This window comes from Psammomys obesus, unplaced genomic scaffold, assembly GCF_907164565.1.
Source record: "Psammomys obesus unplaced genomic scaffold, mPsaObe1.curated_primary_1811, whole genome shotgun sequence".
In the NCBI taxonomy this organism is placed as follows: Eukaryota; Metazoa; Chordata; class Mammalia; order Rodentia; family Muridae; genus Psammomys; species Psammomys obesus.
In genome coordinates this window covers 6565246-6586639 of record NW_026596152.1, presented here as the reverse complement: position 1 = coordinate 6586639, position 21394 = coordinate 6565246, and positions in this window count along the sequence as shown.

Here is a 21394-nt window from a genome sequence, read left to right as displayed (position 1 = left end):
GAGGAGTCAGGAGCAAACCCACATATGTGGTGCCAATGAGCTTTGAACATGACTTCCATGGCCATTCAATTGGGGAAGAATAATCTTTTCAACAAAAGTAACTAACAGGTAGCCATACACAAAGAATCCATACATCAAATGTAGCAGACTAACTATATAAATGCAAGAGCTGAAACTGCAAAACTCATTGAAGGAACTGTGTTCCCCATATTCATGTGCTGGAAACCCAGTTCTGAGACCATCGGGTGGAGGCATGAGACCTAAAGAGGAATTAGGTCAAGAATGGATGGGTGCTGGCCATGAGGGTGGCTCTGCAGCAGTGGATTGGCTCTTGTGTCCATCTGCTTTGCTGCCCCTGCTTGCCTTTCCACATTCTGACACCTTGGTCTTGACTTTCCTAGCTTCTGTAACTGTGAGAAAATAAATTTCTTTCCTTGTACATTATCTGGTCTATGACAGTACGTTACAGCCAAACAAAGCAGGGTAAGACACCAGTCATAAATCTTTGTGATGATTCACGTGGCAAACATTTCTTTCAATGTGACATCAAAAGCAAAAGCAACAAGTAAAAAAAAAAAAAAAAAAGATGAACAGAGCTGCATCAAAGTTAAGAACTCAACAAAGAAAAACAAGAACCTCATTGCTTCAGAGAACATAATCGAGAAGCTGAGAGATGACATGTGGGATTGGAACCACTTGGAAATCACATAACTGGTAAACAGCTCAGACTAGGGCACGGAAGAACTCTTAGAACTTGTTTAAACAAAGTTGTCTACATTTCTCAAGAATGCCTACATATGGCCGATAAGCACATGAAAATATGCTTAACGATATTATTCATGATGGAAATGCAAATCAAACCCATGCGGAAACACATCCACTGTGAAGACTATCATCAAATGGTCAGATAAATATAGCAATTAAAGGCAATTTGGTAGGCACATGTTTAGGAAAACAACAGCAGTTAATTCTCCACTAGGACCTCTGACATCCACAGACATTGGCTTTTCAGCAGGTTGATAATACCAGGCAAGAACACTTTCCTGTGGCACAGACCTCAAATCCAATCAGGAAGTAACTGATTATAGATTGGTGCTCTGGTTAGCTTTGGTCAGAGAATCCATTTTTTAGAGTGGTCAATAGTGACCACAGAGACTCACAACTGCTCAAAGTGCAGAAAATAAGGGACTGCGACTGGCCAGTCATGAATGGGACATCTGTGTCATTCCCTCTAAGACTCTTCAACCATTTTGGAAGGGGGAGCAGAAAGGCTATAAAAGCTGGAAGAAGAAGGGACCAGTGTGGAATGCTGAGTTCTAGGCTTGACTTGGCTGTCATGACCTCACAGCAGCTGTGACAATCTGCTTAAAGTTGGGCCCATCTGTACCCTGCCTTAAAGGGACAGGGTTCATGGGGCTACGTGCCTCCCTGAGGGTTTATGCACAGTTAAAGGTTGATGGGGAAGGGAGAAACATTTTCTTTGGTGGCATAGACCCTGGCAAGTTGTCCATGCTCCTAAGAATAACACCTTACCTGGATTCCAGCAAACAATTTTAGCAAAACTTACACAACACATGAACTCTGTCTCTCTGTCTCTCAGTTTCTGTCTCTCAATCTCAATTTTTCTCTGTCCTTCTGTTTCTCTGTCTCTGTCTCTCAGAGAATCTTCTGAGAGAGACACACACTAAAAGGATGTAAAAGAGAGCTAATTGGAAAGAGGAAGAGGGTTAGTGGGAGTGGGAGGGAGACAATGAGGATAAGGGAGGTGATTATGTATGTGTGTGCATAAAACACCTAATGAAACCCATTATTATGTATAATTAATATATGCTAATAAAAAAACTAAGACAAAAAATTATCAGATAACAACAAAGTGTGGGTAAGATTGTGGAGAAAATGAGGCTCTCATAAACGCTGATGTGAGAGTTAAGTGCTGTGCCATTTTGGTAAACAGTCCAGCATTTCCTCAAAACATAAACAAAGAGGCAAAAAGTTCTTCTCCTGGGATTTACCCAAGGAAGATAAAGATGAGAGTGCACAAAAGCTTCAACAGGGAAACTCACAGGAGACTTAGACGTGAAATTCAAAAGGAGTAGACAACTCAAATGCTGATCAAATTGTGAATAATTCACTCAGCGGGATACTATTTAACTCCTAAAATAATGGCACACCCATCCATGCTGCGACATGGATAAACCTTATTATGCAACTGAAAAGAACAAACTAGGAACAGCATTCCACTCTGTGGAGTGTTCAGAGCAGACAAGTCAACAGAGGGAGAAAGCAGCCATTGCCTTGGGATGCCATGAAGGAATTAAAGGGTATGAGCCAAGTAGTGTGGGGCTATTTGAGAGTGCTTCAAATGTTCTAAAACTGATTGTGGTGGTTGGTAGAAAACTGACAGACTAAGAGCCAGTGGCTTGCTCCATGTCATGGGTAAATTGTGTGTTGTATATATTACATCTCAAAGCTGTTATGGTAAAGGGGAATGGGACATCAGGGAAGGAGGGGGAGGCACAGGAAATCAGGAGAAAACCTCCTAAGCTAATAAAGAGGAATCGTCAGAAGACTACAACAGATAGGAAATTAAGATCCCATTAAATCAGAATAGAATTATTGCATGCTAATTCCACTATCATCTAAGATTGTGTGTGCTCCAGGTCCAGCTAAGCCAGTGAGGTAAGAAAATAAAGATGTAGGTATTGAGGAAAGGAGAAAGTGCTATCAATATTTTCCTTATTAATGTATATATGATGAGATTTTCAGACATGTATACCAAGTGCTTTGACCACATCCCCCACATTTATCCTTCCCACTGTCCTCTGCTATTCTCCAGCAGGTTTCTCCTATTTTCCTGTGTTTCTTATGATTCCACATGTGATAAAAATAAATGTTACTTATCTTTCTCAGTCTTGTTTATTTTTTTAACATATTCTAAGGGTTTTGGGGGCTGTTGTTTGTTTGTTTGGTTGTTTCAAGGAGTTTTGTTTTGTGTTTTGAGACAAGATTTCTCTATATAGCTCCTGCTGTCCTGGAACTCACTCTGTAGACAAAGCTGGCCTCAAACTAAGAGATCTAGCTGCCTCTGTCTCCCAAGTGCTAAGTTCAAAGACATGCACCACCACTGCCCGACTCATGCTAGGTATTTTAAATGGTAATACCTATCTAGAAAACTTAAGAAAATTCACTAAAAACTATTAAAGCCATAAAAATTATCCAGAAAAGGTAGATACAATGTATCAACAGAGAATAATTTTTCTAATTACATCTATATTATTTTGCTAGAAAATGTCTTGGGGGAAAAATCTACTTTACAGTAAATTTAAGTACTAGCAATTAACTAAAAGATTAATGTGTTAGTCTCCATATGCATAAAACCATGAAATAAAAAGAACCCAAAAGAGCAAAATAAATTAAGAGAGAGCCTTTTTGTTGGGCAAGAAAACTTTGTCTTGTAAAGATTTGAGTTCCACACAAATCAATAAACAAATTCAAGTAATTCATATCTGAAGCACGGGAGAAGTTTGTGGACTTTAACAAGGTAATTCTGAAGTTTGTGGGGGAAAGGAAAGATGTGAGTGAATAACCCCCAAAAGTGTGGACGGAGCAGTGATGGAGATGATAGCCTGTGGATGGAGCAGTGATGGAGATGATAGCCTGTGGAGCAGTGATGGAGATGATAGCTGTGGACGGAGCAGTGATGGAGATAGCCTGCCTGTTCAACATGTTGCTCAAATGCCCGTGCCTCATTTGCATCATTTAGAAGAATGTGTTTATGCATTCCTTGCATCCCATAATACACATGACTTGCTTGCTATCCTGGCTAGCCGACGTCTACTTCACACAAGCTAGAGGGAACCTCAACTGAAAAAAAAAAATGCTTCCGATAGAACTAGGGCATTTTTTAAATTAGTAATTGATGGGGAAGGGCCCAGCCCATTGTGGGTGATGTCATCCCTCCGTCCTAGGTTCCTTAAGAAAGCAGGCTGAGCAGGCCATAAAAAGCAAACATGTTAGCAGCACCTCTCCAAGGCCTCTGCATCAGCTCCTGCCTCCAGGTTCCTGCTGTTTGAGTTCCTGTCCTGACTCCTTCCCAGGATGGACTACAGTGTGGAAGTGTAAAATGAACACTTTCTTCCCCAAGTTGCTTTTGGTCATGGTGTTTCATCACAGCAATAGTAACCTTAACTAGGACATAAATTGGTATCAGAATAGTGCGGTATTGTGGTGACTGGCGTTACATTGAAAAGGTGTGTGGAAGGACTTTGGAACTTTGGGCTAGAAAAGCCCTTGAGTGTTGAAAGCTCAGTGACCTGGTCTGTAGAAGCTTGGAAGATAAGAATGTTGAGAGCAGTGCAGATGAGGCCTGGCTTGTGAAGTTTTAGGGGGAAGCAAAGACTCTACTGGACTTTTGTGTAAAGAATCTGTGGTGTCTGCTCAGCCTGGCCTGAAGAATCAGCTGTGATTGACAAGAGACCAAAACCACTAAAGTAAAGATTTTGCTTTTCTGGGACAATGGACACTGGTCAGCTGAGGCTGAAGAATCAGCTGTGACTGACAAAAGACTGGCATCACTGAGGTGAAACCTTCTGGGAGTGTTTCCTCAGGGTTAGCGAACAGAAGCTGTGTTCCAGAAGCGGCCAGGGTTTTTTCTTCATGCTGACAGCCAAACTCGGTTGGGGTAGGAGTCAGTCAGGTGGTACTAGTTTCCATGGCACGAGGGGTCATAGAGAACAGCTGAGGCTGGCTCTGTGTGGCAGGGATGGAATCTCTGAAGAGGGCCCAGAAGAGGCTATTGATAAAAGAGCAGCCTGCTTGTAGCAAGGGACCCCAACATTTTGGGTGCTTTTCAGGAAAGCTGCTGTGAGGACTTCCATACAAGCTGCATTCCCCACTACAATCAGAGCAGTAGCCTGTGACCACCAAACCTGTGGCTCACTGAAAGACAGTCGCCGCACACTTTACAGCTACCACAGCCCTTGTGACGGCCACCACAGCATGTGTGGGTCAGGGATGGAGTCTGGTTGCTGTTCAGGACTGAGGGAATCCCTTTTAACTAGAAACTTCTGGAGGAGAGGCCCAACCGATTGTCCTGTCTCATTATCCCCAGGCCAGAAGGTGCTAGGCCTTCAGGCCACTTCCCCTCAGAAGGCTGAGCCCTCATTTTATTTGAAACACCGCTCAAAGAGAGCTCAGGAGGAAACTGGAGCCAGTGCCCTATGAGAAAATAGCCTTTTCCATCCACATTTACAAGAAGCTCTATGTAAATAAATGGGAAATATTTTCAAGGCACTCTGAACAGACCTCTAGCGTGTTCACATTTGTCTGCAATTATTTTAATTATTTGTTTACATGCCCTGGCTTAATGCTTGTCAAACAGTAGACACTCCATAAATATTTATTGAAGAGATAAAGATGAGAGAGAGAAATTCCCATCATTACGAGACAACAAAACTACCAATTACTGTTGCACTGACAGGCTCTTTGAAGGTTAGCATTTGCTTAAAATCACATGTGGTCAGTCAGGATCCTGCAAACATCACCATGCTGGGAGGGGACCCTTTCAGGTCACCCCTCTGCAATGGACAAACTTTACAGGTCCCTGCTCCTTCATGGCTTCTGCTCCCACAATCGGGGTTCAAAGCAGACCATGATCCAGGCAATGGCAGTCACATTTCTCCTCTCTTTCCTTCTGCAGCTTCAAGTCGGACTATGCAGGGTGATGTCCTGAGTTCTCCGTAACCCGATTATGATTATGCTTTTATTTCCTTAGCCAGGCTCCCAATCGCCCAGTACCAGCAGAATTAGCCTTTGGCCCTGCTAGTCCCCACTGTGTGGGCATGGGCTTTTCCTCCAGCATCTGCGTTTCCTGCGTCCCTGCCACCAAGTGCACTCTTGGCCATTCACGGGGCTGCTTCCGCTAATGGTTCTCAGGCCAGTCTCTTTGGAAGTAAGTGTGTGCCTTCCGAGTTAATAATCACCCTGACTTCCTATTAAGATGCCTTTTCAATAGCAGGCAGTGAGCTTAGAGTACTATTTGCCATCATGGGAAGGTAGAGCATGAGGAGTCACTGCGGCCTAATGTGGACACACAGCTGCATCTGGGAGGTTCTACTCGCAGGACATACCTTGTGATATTAACTCAGAGATCTTGGGGCCAAACAAAAAGGAAAGATCGTGGTTTAGTAGTGGTATATTTGTATGTCAAGTTGAGAAAGGGTCAATTGTGCTAGTCAGTTCAAGCTGGAATTGTCTGAGAAAAGGGAACCTTAATTGAGAAAATGCCTCCATTAGATTGACCTGTATGCAAGTCTGTGGGAACATTTTCTTGATTAATGATTGATATAGGAAGGCCGGACTGCTAGGAACAGTGGCACCCTGAGCAGGAGGTCCTGAGTTACATTAGAAAGCAGGCCGAGCAAGCTATGGAGAGCAAGCCAGTAAGCAACATTCTTTTAGTCTTTGCTTCATCTCCCGCCTCTAGGTTCCTGCCTTGAGGTCCCACCCTGGCTTCTCTTGTCAAAGGACTGCTGTGTAGGAGGGTAAGCCAAATAAGGCCTTTCCTCCGTGTCTTAGTTTGCTTTCTGTTACTGTGATAAAACACCATGACCAAACAGCAACGTGGGAAGGAAAGAGTTTATTTCATCTCATACTTTGTAGTCCATCTTAGAGGGAAGTCATGGTAGAGACAGGAACTAAAGCAGAAGCCATGGAGAAATGCTGCTTACTGACTTGCTCCCTATGGCTTACTCAGCCTGCTTTCTTTAACAACCCAGAATCACCTGCCCCAGGGATTATAACAGGGGTCTGGGGTCCCCCTTATCAATCATTAACCAAGAAAATGCCCCAAAAGCTTGTCTAAAAGCCAATCTGATGGAGGCGTCTTCTCAATTGAGGTTCTCCTCAGATGACAGACACTAGCTTGTGCCGAGTTGAAAATGACCCTCTTAGGTTCATGTACTCGCGAGCTTCTTTCCCAGTTGATGAAGCGCTTGGGAAGCATTAGCAGATGTGATCTTGCTGGGGTAGGTGTGTGGCCCTTTGGCCTCCTACTAGGTTGCCTATGTCCTGTCTTATTGCATTTTTTTGGGGGGGGGAATAGGGTTTCTCTGTGTAGCCTTGGCTGTCCTGGACTTGCTCTGGGATCACAGGTGTGGGCCACTGTCTTACTGCATCATGTTATGGCTTGTTCAGTCACTGGGAAGCCTGTTTGTTTCTGAAGGGAAATGGAGGAGTGGCGGACCTTGGAGAGAGAGGAGGTAGTGGTTCTGGTAGGGAACAGGGAAGAGTTCAGGGAAGGAAGGCTGCAGTGGGATGTATTATGTAAGAGAAGAAAAAAATGGCCCCCATAGGCTCATATATTTGAATGTGTAGGGAGTGGCATTAGGACATGTCGCTTTGTTGGAGTAGGTGTGGCCTTGTTGGGGTAGGTATGGCCTTGTTGGAGGAAATGTTTCACTGGAGCAAGGTGGGGTGGGGCCAGGCTAGAGGGAGGGAGCTTTGAGGTTTCAAAGCCCAAACCAGTCCCAGTGTTCCCGCTCTCCTCCTGCTGCTGACAATCCAGATGTAGAACTCTCAGCTACTTCTTTAGCACCATGGCTGTCTGCATGTCACCATGCTTCCTGCCATGATGACAATGACTAAACCTGTGAATTGTAAATGAGCCCCTATTAAATAATTTCATTTTATGAAAGTTGCCACGGTCATGGTGTCTCTTCACAGCGATAGAACATTCACAAAGACAGTGCCCTTGAAAGACTTACCCATGCTCCTAGCTGTGCCCTTCCCAATGACCTTTCTCTTGGGTAACCCACTATGTAAAGCTTCTATAGTTTCTGTACCCATTCAATTACAGGTCTACACCAAGGTCTCCAGATCTTGGCTGTCATTCCGTTGTAGGATCATAGGGCAGCTGTGCCTAAGAATTGCACAAACATAACACAATTTGACAAGAGAAAAATCATAAATGTTCTACACATGCATGAGAGCCACAGAGGGAAAATGAAGACCTCCCCTCCCCAGAAGCAGACACCTCGAAGTATCATATATTAGGTTAAATAAAGACAGTTTGCAATTCTAGCCTCTGGCTCTAAAGACTTGCCTGTGCTCCACCTATCACAGCAGCAGGATCGTGAAATATGTGGTCTTTTGATTCTGCCTATTTTCACTTAGCATACTGTTCTTAAGGTCATGGTTGAATAATATTCTGTTTTGTGAATAGCACAAATCACTTGCCTATTTAGCTTATGGACATCAGGTTGGAATTGCTTTTTGACTTCATAACTAACACCATCAGGAACTTTCAATATCAGCCTAGGTGTCTACTTTGAATTCTCTTTAACTTGTCTCGGGGGCAAAGTTGCTTAATCACACATAACTCATATTTAACTTTTTGAAAAACTGTATGATCTCTTGCCTAAAAGTACTTAATGATCTTAACTTAAAAAATATTCAACCTGGGGTTTTGCTTTTAGGGCTATGTGTTTTGTTTTGTTTTGTGAGTTCCTTTGGGGTTAGGCTTTTTTGTGTGTGTTTTGTTTGTTTGTTTGTATTTGGGTTAGAAAACAAAACCACTTTCCCACTTCAAGGTCATGAAAATGTTCCCTTGACTCATTTCCTGGAAGCTTCACATGTTGGTCTTCCACATTTAAACCCGTAGCCCATCTGGAGCTGATTTTGTGTTGGTGTGAGAGAGGGGCTGACCCATAGGTCCCTCGTAGCGTTTGAAACACCATCTTTCCCTCCATGTTATTTTTAATTATCATTCTTCTGATTCCTGTTGAATGCGCATTCAACCTAAAGCGCAGGTACTTTTCCATGTGGGCTGCCCTGAACCAGACCTTCACACCCCTCATGCACAGGACGTGTGTTTTAGTGTTTTGTGTTTGCGTTGTTTGTTTTGTCTAATATAGGAACTTGCTTTTTATTTCAGACAAGTCATGTCTTACTATCTTCAACCTATTGTTTCCCAGTGTTAGGAAGTTTCAATTTTTTTCATATTTTGTTCCAATAACTTTGTTGTATCCAACAGGTTCAATGAACATGCGTTGGGGTTTCCATGGAAAATACTTCAGACATTGAAAAATTTCTTCCAGGTCTTGACTAATTCCTGAATCAAAACACTAACAACCATTGCTGAGGGAAGCCCTGGTAACCCACCAGGCCCCAGATGGTTGTTCAGCCACACTTTCTCAGTGTTAAACCACCTCCATGCTCTGGCCCACTTTAGTTCACCAATATACGTCCCTAAAATCGCTTCATAAACTCCCTACAAAGCCCAAACTCGGATCCAACAGCACAATCACTCCAAAAGAGTCACAAACTTTTCCAGGGAAGCTTATGACTGTGGCAGCTCCTCTAGAAGGGAGAGAATCTTCCTAGCCAACCAAACACACATACAGAATCCCTACCCCAAGCCACCATCTCTAATGTAGAGCACTAAAACTTCCTTCCACTCAGCAGTCCTCCCCCCGCCCCCCCGACACACAGCCATCTACAGCAGGCTTCCCATTGGTGGATGAAGCCTCATGCTCCTGACGCCATGCCTTTCCCACCTGGTGGACAACATAAAGCCTTTCTTTTTTCTAAGTGGCTTCTATAGCGGTATGCTATCACAGCTACAGAAAAGTAACTGTGTTTCATGAGCCTCCCTACAGGAAGGAAGTTTCAATTCTGAAGAAATAATGATACGGCAACAATTTTAAAGAAACGAGAAAAGAATAAGGACCAGTATGTTGGCACACACAGAGAAGCTGCCATGTTTGTACACTGTAAGTGGAAAGAGAGTAAATCATTACCATTGTTAAGGACTCATTTTTGGCAAGATGTTCCAAACAACTTGAAAAATATGTGTCCCTTTTATCCCCACTCTGCACTAAGAAATGTATGGCAAGGGAAAAGCCACAGATGTTTATTAAACACAGCTGACACCAGCAGACAATAATAAAGAGCCAATGCACTGAAAAGCAAAGAACTTATACTAAAACTATAGCACGTCCATGTGCTGGAACACCACGAAGCTACCAGGACTTCCTGTGTTAACGTTCATACATACCAATGTGGGAAGATGCTTGTAACACGGTATCAATTTTATAATACAAATTTTATAAAAGTAAGAGTATCGTAATTTCTACCTACATTAATGGGACACATATGTATATATTTGTACATATATATAGTCATGTATATATACAAATATATGAATATCCATAGCCTATAGAATTATAGACATGTAAAGTGCCTGGAAGACTGTGTACTAAGCATGATTAGTTGCTATGCATAGATAAAGGTGCTGTGAACTGTTTTTCCAGTGTTCTTTAAGAAATCCAAAGTTAGCCAGGCCTGGTGATGCAAGCAAGCCGGCTGATGGTCTCAGCTACTTGCTAAGCTAATTCATGATGACTTATACACACTTTAGATCAACTTGGGCAAATCAATGAGAGCTTTGCCTCAAAATAAAAACATTTTTCTTAAAGAGTCAGGGACGGAACTCAGACTGGTAGAGAACCCGGCTCACACGTGCACGGTCCTAGGCTCACCCAAGGGGAAAAAGCCAAAATCATGATAAATAGGAATAATAAAATATAAATATGAAATAACACACACAAATTATACAACCTTAATTCTGCACTTACCCTGTGTCTGTGCCCACTGTCATGGCCCTGCAGGCCTCGTGGCTTCAGATGGTATCAGAGCACACGCTGTACAAACAGGCCTCAGGCTGGAATGTGTCCGGCATTCCTACCGTCGCAGATGAAATTTCCCTGGACAGCCATCTGCCTCTCTCTCTCCCTCCCCTAAACAAATATTGACAGTGAGGGAGGGTGGTTCCCTAATGAGTTGTGTTGCGACAGCAGCTGCCATCAGACTCCTACCCCAACATCTGTCCGGCCCGGAAGCCGCTTCCCAGGATGTGAGGAATAGCTGTAAGTCCTCAGGAAAGACCGGGCCAAACTGAACGTGCAGAGCTGAGCTTGTGGTTTGGAGGGTTTATAGCAGCAGCCCAACCAGTGCGTACACCTGGCGATGTGACGTGTCTAACCATCGCAATGTGGGGAAAGCCAGCCCCTACAGAAGGGGGGAAGAAACCCCAGAGAATGCCAGTGGTTGGTACCTGGGAGCCCAGTAAAAACCGCAAAGGACCTAAGGTGACCATCAAGGGATGATGTATAAGGGCCCGCTATCTTGAATGTGGCCCATTTCCAAGATTACAGCTCTGGCCACAATCCCAAGAGGTCATGAGGAGGCACCAGGGAGAACTCACAGAATTAATTTTCATGGAATCAAACCAATAAATCTGCCCCTAAGAACCACCTTAGGGGGAAGTAGGTACAGTGAATGTCTCAGCTGTCTGCGTGTCGCCTCTGGGCCATACCTGTTTCTGAGAAGCGTTCACACAAATCTCAATTCTAGCAATATCGTATGTCTTTAAATAAGTCAGAAAATTTGAACTACACCATATGTGATCTGGAAGGCGCCAGAAGGACACAACATGGGGCAAAGACTGGAGCCTAAAGGACACATAAGCTCGTGAGGGTAACCGAGGAGTTAGTGAGGGACCCAGCCCTAAAATGTGCTTCTTTTTCCTCTGGTTCTCCAGGGCCATGCTACGCACGGCCCGGTTGCGCTAAAGGGACTGGCGCTACCCAGGAGTTACACGAGGGGCTCCATTTTCCTCAACTTCACTCCAGACTCTCTTCATGTGAAACTGTGTTCTAACCAAAGCCCTGAGCATACATTTGCTTGGAAAGTGCTTCTTTGAGGAGATGGCACTCTAGAGGGGCTTTGGTCCTTATTCCCCAGAGTGTGGATAAACCCAGGCTACTGGGATCCAGTTGGGAGTCGCTCACCCTCATGTCTGAATTGGGTTACAGATGATGCATTTTTCATCACTTCTCCACATGCAGCTATCTGACTCTTTTGATCTCTCACAGGTTGAGCCTCAATAAGCTGCTGGCAGTTCAGAGTGATGCTTTTGGTAGGTGATTATGTCACGAAGGTCTATGGTCATGAATGCCTTATGAAAAAGTCTAGAGGCAGCTTGTTTGCTCTCTGGTCTTTTGAGAAATAGAAGGAGTGATCCATGAGGAACGGGGCTCTCCAAACGAACACTGAACTTGCTGGAGCCTTGATCATGGACTTCCCAGCCTTTGAAATGGCCAAAAGCAAGAAGTCTGCATGATTTGAAAGTCCTGGCCAGTATGTGGTCTGACTGATCCTATCTCTCAGGTCCTGTTTTGCTGGGTGGTCTGAAGAAGGTCTTAGCAATGCCACCGATAGAGGACCTCAGGGGGGTTCCTCGATGCTGATTACTTCTGAGTGTGGCTTAGCCTTCATGGGTAACACACCTAACCTGGGAATAGTCTGTCCTACAAGGTTTTTCCTTCCAGGAACCCATGATAACTGATCAGGAAAGACTGAGGACAGTGACTCATCTTGTGCCTGTAGCAAAGGAAAGAAGAGAGAGACCAAAGACAAAAGCAGAAATGTCGGACTTCCATCTTGCTGTTGGAGGTAACTGGGAGCCCAAGTGAGGTGTCATGGAAAAGTATATTTCTCAGCCTGGTGCAGTGGCACAAGCCTATAATCCCGGCACTCAGAAAAGCAGAGTTTGAGGCCAGCCTGGTTTACAAAGACAGGACAGCCAAGACTACACAGAGAAACCCTGTCACAAAAAACCAAAAAAGAAAAAGAAGAAAAAGAAAAGTATATTTCTTCTGTTTATAAATTACAGCAGCCGAGGCACTGTGTCGCTATAGCAGGAATAGACAGAAAGCAGGTCGATGGGGTTAACCCAGGAAATGCACTTGAGGAACCTGTAGCTTCTCTGTGACATACTGTAGCAATCACCTCAGCAGGCGAGGAAAGGTGACTGGCTGACGGGGCAGCCTGGACCTCTCAGGGGGTGAGCTGCTAGGGCATTTCCAGATAGACGACGCTAGGCAAATGTGGTGAAAAACAGAGTTTAAGGGTACCCTCTGGTCTTCACACCTGGTTCTGTTGTCCAAACACCGTCCAGGGGGCAACTTCTTGGTATTATTTGACTCCAGAACAGCCACTTGTATGACGTGGCCACCAGAAAAATAATGTCTCAAACATAAGCTAACCTCTGGACACTTCTGTTCCTGCACCCTTTGATCCTCAGCGTGAGCTGAGGGAGTGAGTGGGTCATGAATTACTGACACCTTTTACAAATGAGGAAAACCACTGCAGAGAAAGTGAAAGGCGTCCAGCTAATTGCCGACAAAGCTGGACGGAAAGCCCACCCCTCACCTCTTTCTTCATTCATTTTTCCTGCAGTAATTCATTGCCTTTTGGGATTCCAAGCAGAGGAGGATGAACAAGGTGTTTCTGACTAGATGCCAGATGGTCAGGTACATTACTATTCCAGATAAGTGGGGAGAAATACTACACACATCTTACACATAAAGACGCACACACACACAGATACACTCTCGGTGCTAAAGACTTACTGAACTCAGCACCAGCGCCGGAAGGATCAAAGGCTCTCCAAGCCACAGCCATGAGGGAGAATGTGAGAAAAATCTGGTACCAATTTAATCCTGTATTTTGCCATTCATAAAAGTGTAGGCAGTGCCAAAACTTTCAAATGCTGTGCTCAAAAAAAAAAAAAAATGTAGTTGTAAGTAGTATTTTAGTGCCTTCATAGCATCTAAAACTTAGTGGCTGTATGAAAAAATAAAATGTTTCTTTGAAAAGTATAATGAGAAATGAGCCTTCCCAGACAAGTCCATAAAATCGCACTTCAGCCATAAGATGTGTGATATATCATTTACTCCTGGATCATATTTTTGAAAGGAGATTGCATTCAAACTTTTAATTCCAAGTATGTAGCATGTCTCCTTCACCATCCCGTCTCACACTGTTCTAATTGCTTAGTTATTTGTCTGTCTTCTCTTGAAAGTAAGAAAGTAGGAATTACATCTGTCTTATTCATTATTGTACCCCTGGAGCAATGCCTGATACATAACGATATTTAATGAGTGAATAAATCAATGTCATCCTCTTAGTCTGGAATGTTCTTCCCTGTGCCTGCTTTGAATGGCTAATGTCTACTCTAAGTCATGAAATCAAGTGTCCCTCTACTCTCTACCTCCAGCAGACACTCCGTGATGTCACACTGTGTCCACAGTCCAGTGCGGAGCAGACTGAATCCTAATGCCTTATCCCTTATCTCAAGACTCCTTTTACAAGACTATGCTCACATGTTCAGAACCAAAAATTATCTTCTTTTGTCAATAGCAAGCATTTAAGCCTGAGACCAAAATGAACAAGAAAAAGCACTGTTCAAAAACCTGTGGTAAGACAACTTCAAAAATAGACTGTTGACATCCTCAGAGAACAATGTTACAGATACATTACTTTTATTAGCTACAAATAGGAAAGCAAGATGCTTAAATAGATAGTCAAAGAAAAAATGAAAGTTCTCAGGAACTAAATTCACAATGATACAACGTATCAGCTCAATGGGAAAACATAAAAGTTGTGGCCATCTCCCCAGAGGCACTGGGGAAAGAAGATAAGAAAATTAACAGAGAGGTCCACCTGGTTCAACAACCAACTAGTCTGAGGTTCAGACAGAAAGAATGGAGAAAATAGAAGTAAATACCAGCATCAACATCAGGAAAACCCTGTAACACTGAACTGGAAATTGGAAGCATCAGGAAAAAATAAAAAGCACATGCAGAGAAATTAGGCTGTCTTCCAGGCAAATTATGTGGGAATTTCAGAACATACATGACGAAGGGAAGATGCTACGAGCTTCCAGAGAAAGAGGGGTAAATTGCATTCAAAGGATCAGGATGAGAACAACTTTGAAATCCTGAACATCACTGAAAAAGTATACTAGAACAATAGTCTGAAAATTCCCAACAGTGACATGTTCCGATTTGGAACTCCAGGTGTGGCAAATTAATCACCAGGGCAGGCTATAACACAGAAAAGTTTATACTTGAAATGTTCTGAAAACATTACCTGCCATGAAATTCTTAAATAGAACTACTCCATCAACACAAAGACACACGAGGAAGATGTGGTTATATAAAGACAGGCAGGAAGCCGGGCATGCCCACCTGTGATCCCAGCACTTAGGAGGCAGAGGCAGGCAGATCTCTGTGAGTTTGAGGCTAGCCTTGTCTACAAAGCCAGTCCAGAACAACCTAAAGATAGGCAGGTAGCAGAATATGGGAGGGAAATGAGGGCCAGCTCCTGAGTGTTGTGGGAAGAGGGGCCCAAGCAAGAGCCATGCAGCATACCTAGTGATAACTGGTCCATGGTAGGGCAGACTCAAGAGCCTGTCATTGCCATGCACTCTGCTGCTTCATCTCAGCTTGAATAATTCCCGGAAGATGTGCCTCCACTGAAACAAAGAGGCAGACACATCTGAGGAACCAAGAGTCTGACCGAGAAGAAAGGAAAGGAGAATTCTAGTAAGTACTGCAAAGATGGGGAGGAGGGAGTGCTATATCTAAGAAAAACATAGATCAGGCCAATTTCCTAAGTACTTAGTCTTGTAGCAAAGAATCATTCATTGTAGCTTTCCACCCACTGACATCTCTATAGTACAAAGGTTAAAAGAAAAAAAGAAAAAGAAATAAAAAACATGAAGGACGCTTAAACAAGAATATTGAAAAGCTGAAGTTTTTACAGATACAAAATTAGGTCCTGAAGGTCTAATGGGCCCAGTTTGGACTTTGTTCTATGACAAATTTCACACTGTACTGAAGTTGGGATGTGGCAGAGAGGACTCACTCTGTCAAGGAAGCCTGGGTGGTAAGCAAAAGTGAGGTGAGGACGGACACAACTCCAACCCCTACATGCTGCCCAAGCTGACAGCACAGAGCAAAGCAGAGAGGCTCAGGGAAGCATCAGGGGACATTGGCCCACATGGAGATCAGTGCCCTCCCCTCCTGGTAGCTGCCTTCAGCAGTCATATGACCAAAGACAGGGGACCAAAGCTGGCAGGACGGCTGCTTCCTCTGTGTTTCTGGCTTTAGAGGACCAGCAGGGAGAGGTGTTTCCTAATTAAAGTCACATGTAGGTCATCTACAGAATGCAGGTAGATCTATGGTCATGGTCATCCTCTGTTTCAAGCATAGTTACCATTCTAATGCCGATAAAGCTTTCAGTATCTAAACGGTAAATGTACAGCATGGCCATCAAGAGAAAAACAGAGCGCTTAGTGACAGCCAGCCTCCGAAGTAGTCTCCAAGATTCTTGCCTCCTTGTAGCACGTCCTTGTGTGACCCCCTCTTCCTATTCAAAACGGGTCCTATCCCTATATGGGACCAAGGGAAGTATGGCAGAAAAAAAAAAGTGGGGTATGGCTTTGAAGTTTAGGCCATCATTTGAGATCTTTTCCTTGCTCTTAGGTAGCTCTCCAGGAGAAGCCTCTGCGAGGAGCTGAAGCCGCTCAAGACATGCTGGGTAGGGCTTCCCCTTGAACACTGAGGCCCCCAGCCCAGAACCACATGAGCACGCCATTTTGGAATTATCTCTTCCAGTCCATCTCACCATCAGATGACCCTCCCTGACACCATGACTAGAATCTTACAGGAAATATCCACATACAACACTGAACTCCTGCCCCTTGGCGGCTGCGGAAGGTAACAAGTGTGCATCACTGTTTCGGCTCGGAGATATGAGGGACATAGTTTTGTTTGTTTTTTCCAAGCAGAAAATGAAAATCACCTAATTCTGTTAAATTCAACTTGTGTTTGAACATGTTAAGCCTGAGGTCCAGCGTCTGGCTAAACAGGAACATCAGCAAGCTTTAGGATGGAAGGTTCAATCCAGACATAAGCCTGTCCCTAATGTAACCAGGAAGAAATAAAGAACAGGGAGAAGCATCTTCCTTTGTTGTTTGGTTTGGTTACTTAGTCTTGTCTCTCAGAGCAACTGAAATGATTTCACGAACCAGAAATTAGATCTACTGAGGCAGGGACTGGTGCGAGGGGCACCCATGTGTTTCTAGGCCCTGTTTGAATCCACTGTGGATGTCTGGCACATGACTTCAGAACTGTGGCGTTCAGTCTTCTCTCCTGTCATCAGACAATGCCTGACATTGTCTGATGCCAACAGTCCCGCATGGAACTCAAACCATAAATGGTGCCACTGTGCACCAGAATGTTGGAGGACAAGGGTTGTGGCTACAGAAAACTCTCCATAGACTTTTCTTTATAAGTCCATACCTGAAAATATCTTAATGTGTTTTTCTCAAGTGTCAGGCTTGTTCATCTGAGGCTTGAAAAATTAGTTTAGTCACATGCTCTGATGAAAAAAGCCTAGCAGCTGGCCTGATTTCCACATCCTGAGCAATTCTGGACCAAGTTAAAAATAAAGCCTTTGGCCTGAGTCACATCTAAGTCATAATAATTAAATACCAAGGAGCAGAAGCCTGGGAAGGGCGAGGTCTGCTTTCATTCCACGTGCGCATTCTTCGCCGAGTATCAAAGTCACAGCGCTTGTGCGTGAGAAGCGCCGCGGCTGTGTGCCAACCTGTGCATTTGCTCCGACCTACGGAGAGCTAGCCTGAAGTACCTGGGCCGCTCCAGCGCTGGGCTGATTTTCCATTGCAGCCTAATGTCTTAATGACCATAAAGTGGCGCTAATCTCTCTGAGCATATGTGCAGCCACAGTGTCATGTCAGCCCAGTACTGTCCCCTCAGATTGCCTTTTTATTGCCTTTCACCACTAGGGTGAAAGCTATTAAGTACCTCCCCACCCCCACCTCCAGAACAGCTTTGCCCTCCAGCAGCCTAACATTGATGGCTTAGCAGCTACTTCAAAGGTTCACAATGCCACTCTTAATGCAAAGAAGAGGGGAGGGGAGGTGCTTTTTTTTTTCATGGTGTCTTTTGAGAGATTTATTCACTCATTTTGAGACCACTTCACATTTTGATGTGAATAATTTTGCTATGTTTAGATAGATAACAGAAACCATTCGCCCTGACTAAATGCAAGGACAGAGTTCGTGAAGCCTCATTCCATAGACACAGGATCATAAACAATAAGAGGGTGCGATGGTTTAAATGAGGTGGTCCCCACAGGCTTATGTATTTAAGGCTTAGTCGTCAAGGAGTGGAACTCTGATAGAACTAGAAGGATGAGGAGGTGTGGCCTTGTTGGAGGAAGTGTGTCAATAGGGGTGGGTGTGGGGGTGTTGAAAGCCAAGGTTAGCTCTCTCTCTGTGTCTCTGTCTCTGTCTCTGTCTCTGTCTCTCTCTCTCTCTACCTGGGGATCAGAATGCAGCTTTCAACTACTGATCCAGCACCATGCCTGCCACCATGCTCCCGCCATGATGATAGCAGACTAAACCTAAACTGTAAGCAAGCCCCAATTAAATGCTCTTTTTTAATAAGGGTGACCCTGGTCCTGGTGTCTCCTCACAGCCACAGAACAGTGACTAAGACAGCGTGTCGTGAGAATGAGGAAAGAGGGAGGAGCGACCCGCTGAAGACAAGGAGAGGAGAAGGAAGAGACACAACATGGTGCTAGGGGACAACAGTGTGGGGACCACAGAGATGAGCAGGGCACTGGCCTCCTGTCTCCAGTCTCCCCGCCTTTCCTTTTACTACATGCCAGCTTCCACAGGAAACCTGTTTATGACTGACGATACTGTAACTCACCAAGAAATCCTACAATTCTGGGCCCACCTGGTCTTCACAGATGGTCTCTCTTATGTCACCTATGGAAAACCTGTTTTTGGTGCCTTCCTCCCTCAGCGCATGAAACTGAGTGGGAACTCAACTCCCGTCAGGCCAATGAATAAGCCCAAATATGGCTCTTCAGACAGTCACACACATGTCCAGCTCCAACTTTAAGAGGTGAAAAAAAAAAAAAAAAAAAAACGACACACATTCAAGTTTTTTTGAGGAGCTAAATGAAAGTTAAATAAGATTCCCTCTGTATTAGAAGCCCTGTAAGCTATGTCCACATTCGTATAAATGTGAATGTTCTTCATGCCCCATATAAGGCACCAGAAAGTGCCCCATTCCTGTCCTTTGTCTTGGGGAAGCATGAGGTGACCCTCCATCATGGCCACGTACAGCCATGCAAGCCAATAAAATGTCCTCTTGTCTTCTCTGTCTCTGCCTTCAATTTCCAGTTGGCAAGGCACATGGCTGTTCCTTGTACTGGGGATTTGAGGAAGGCAGACGCCTAAAAGCTGCAGTCCTCCTGTCTTTAATAAGCTAACTTCACTGAGATTAAATGGGCAGAAACAGAGGGGAAGGAGGAGAATGCATTTGCTCACAGCCCTGGAGGAGCAGCTGGTGTGGTTGCTGCTGTCTGCACAAGGAGCAGTGTGTGACTTCTTTAAGCTCCTGAGTCTCCAGGAGGCCAGGGCTCTGAGGGGACACATGGAAGGCACAGGGATACGATAGCCATGTCTGCGTCCTTCGCAGGACTCAAAAGTAAGGCAGACAGTCAGTGGGTAGAGAGGACTCTGACCATTTCATGCCACTTCAGGCCGGATAGCCAAAGCCACTTTGGCACAGTTGTATAAACTAAAGCACTGAGGTACTCGAGGAGAATCAGTAGCTGCTGGTGCTGTCCTGAGTGGAAGGGATAGCTTTTTGCACTGCACACAAAGGACCACATGGAGCAGCAGCAGCCCTGCAGGCACCTGCTCATCTCCCACGTCAGGCCTTTCTCTCAGGCCGTAGAATGGGGCTTTAAGATGGGAGTAGCTTAAAGGAGAGAAACAAACTCTCTATGGTATGTCCATCTCTGCAAGCAGAATCTCAGCCTCCAGAGAACAGCACTTAAAGCTGTGATAGGGTCTCACACCCAAAGCTGGTGCGCACACTGCTGCCGTGATCCTTCTGGGTTTTGGGGGCATGCTTTCCACAAGCGCTATCTCTGGGAGAGTCCGAACAGCGGGGAGGCAGAGGGCAGCCTCGGTTCTCATAAGTGAGAAGGTAGGCCAGAGGGATAGAGGAGACGTGGATCCACCTGGGGAAAGCCTCTGTGATTCTACGGCTGAGAGCCAGTGGCTGGGATTCCGTGGGTAGGCATGTCCCTGAAAAGCCGTTGTGTGTCAGGAAGGCATCACTTTCCATTGTTCTGAGGCACACACAGCCACCGTTCATCCAAGGATCCCATGGCGGATGCCACATCCTGTTTTAACAGCAGCAAGACCTCTGGTCTTTGACCCATGCAAATCTCAATTAGCTGAAATTACTCAACTGTATCCAGGCTCTGTCTTCCTTCAAACACCTAATTGTGTGAAAGCCACATTCCTGTGAGCCACAGCCCCCACTTCCACGATCTGCCCTTCCCATCCTCGGCTCTCTCCGGTGCTCTCGGCAGAGCCTGTTTCTTTTTTTTAATGAACTGTGCCAATCATTAAGGAAACCCCACTGCAGCACGATTACTCCCGGTGATCCTTCACTCATTAGCCAGTGAGCCAAGCAAACGTCCTCATGTTTATAGCTGCTTCTAGCGCACAAGCCCAGCCAGGCAGTGCACCATCCCATCAGCCTCCCCGTCTACCCTGCTGAGAAAACAGGCAGCCAAGTGTCCAGGAAACACAAAGGGATGCTAATATGGCACCAAGTGGCAGTGAGTAGACCTGCAACGTGATTACGACATGTTGGTTTCCTCACACGGGACCTCCAGCCCCCAGCCTCTGTGGATATGTAATTAGGGAGCCACAATCTAGAGAGACGCTTGGGTTCCAAACGGTGACCTCCTTGAAAGACACACTCTCTCTTTGCTCATTTGATTATACATCCCATTTCAATTGCAGCTATTCGAGCTTGGACATAATTTGAAAACAAATTGAGATCTCATTACTGTGACTCACTTGGCCTCATACAACATCATCCTTAAAACTGTGCATAGTGACCTACCTCCTGGATGACAGCATCAAGGCAAAGATCCAGGATGTCACTGGCATCCATCCAGGAGAAAGCAGGACTTCATGAACCTTGGCTGAAATCATCTTCCAGAAGGATCCACTCCGAACTGACCCAGACTGGATAAGAGCCAGATTTTCCAACCTTTTTGGGAAAAAAAAATATTTAAAATTTCTAATTATCTTCACAACAAACAAACAAAAATATATGAGCTGGGCATGGTGGAGCATACCTTTAATCCCAGCACTGCAGAGGCAGGGGCAGGCAGATTTCTGGGTTTGAGGACAAGCTGGCCTACATAGTGAGTTTCAGGACAGCCAAGACTACATAGTAAGACTCTGTCTCCAAGAAAAAAGGGCTATGAAGAACATACATTCTTATTAAGTCATATTCCTGTTCTCTCTCTCTCTCTCTCTCTCTTTCTCTCTCTCTCTTTTCTCTCTCCCCCCTCTCTCTGTGTCTAAATTCTGAATTTGTCCCATTGTTGTCCCTATTCTCTGCTTAAATACTATAGA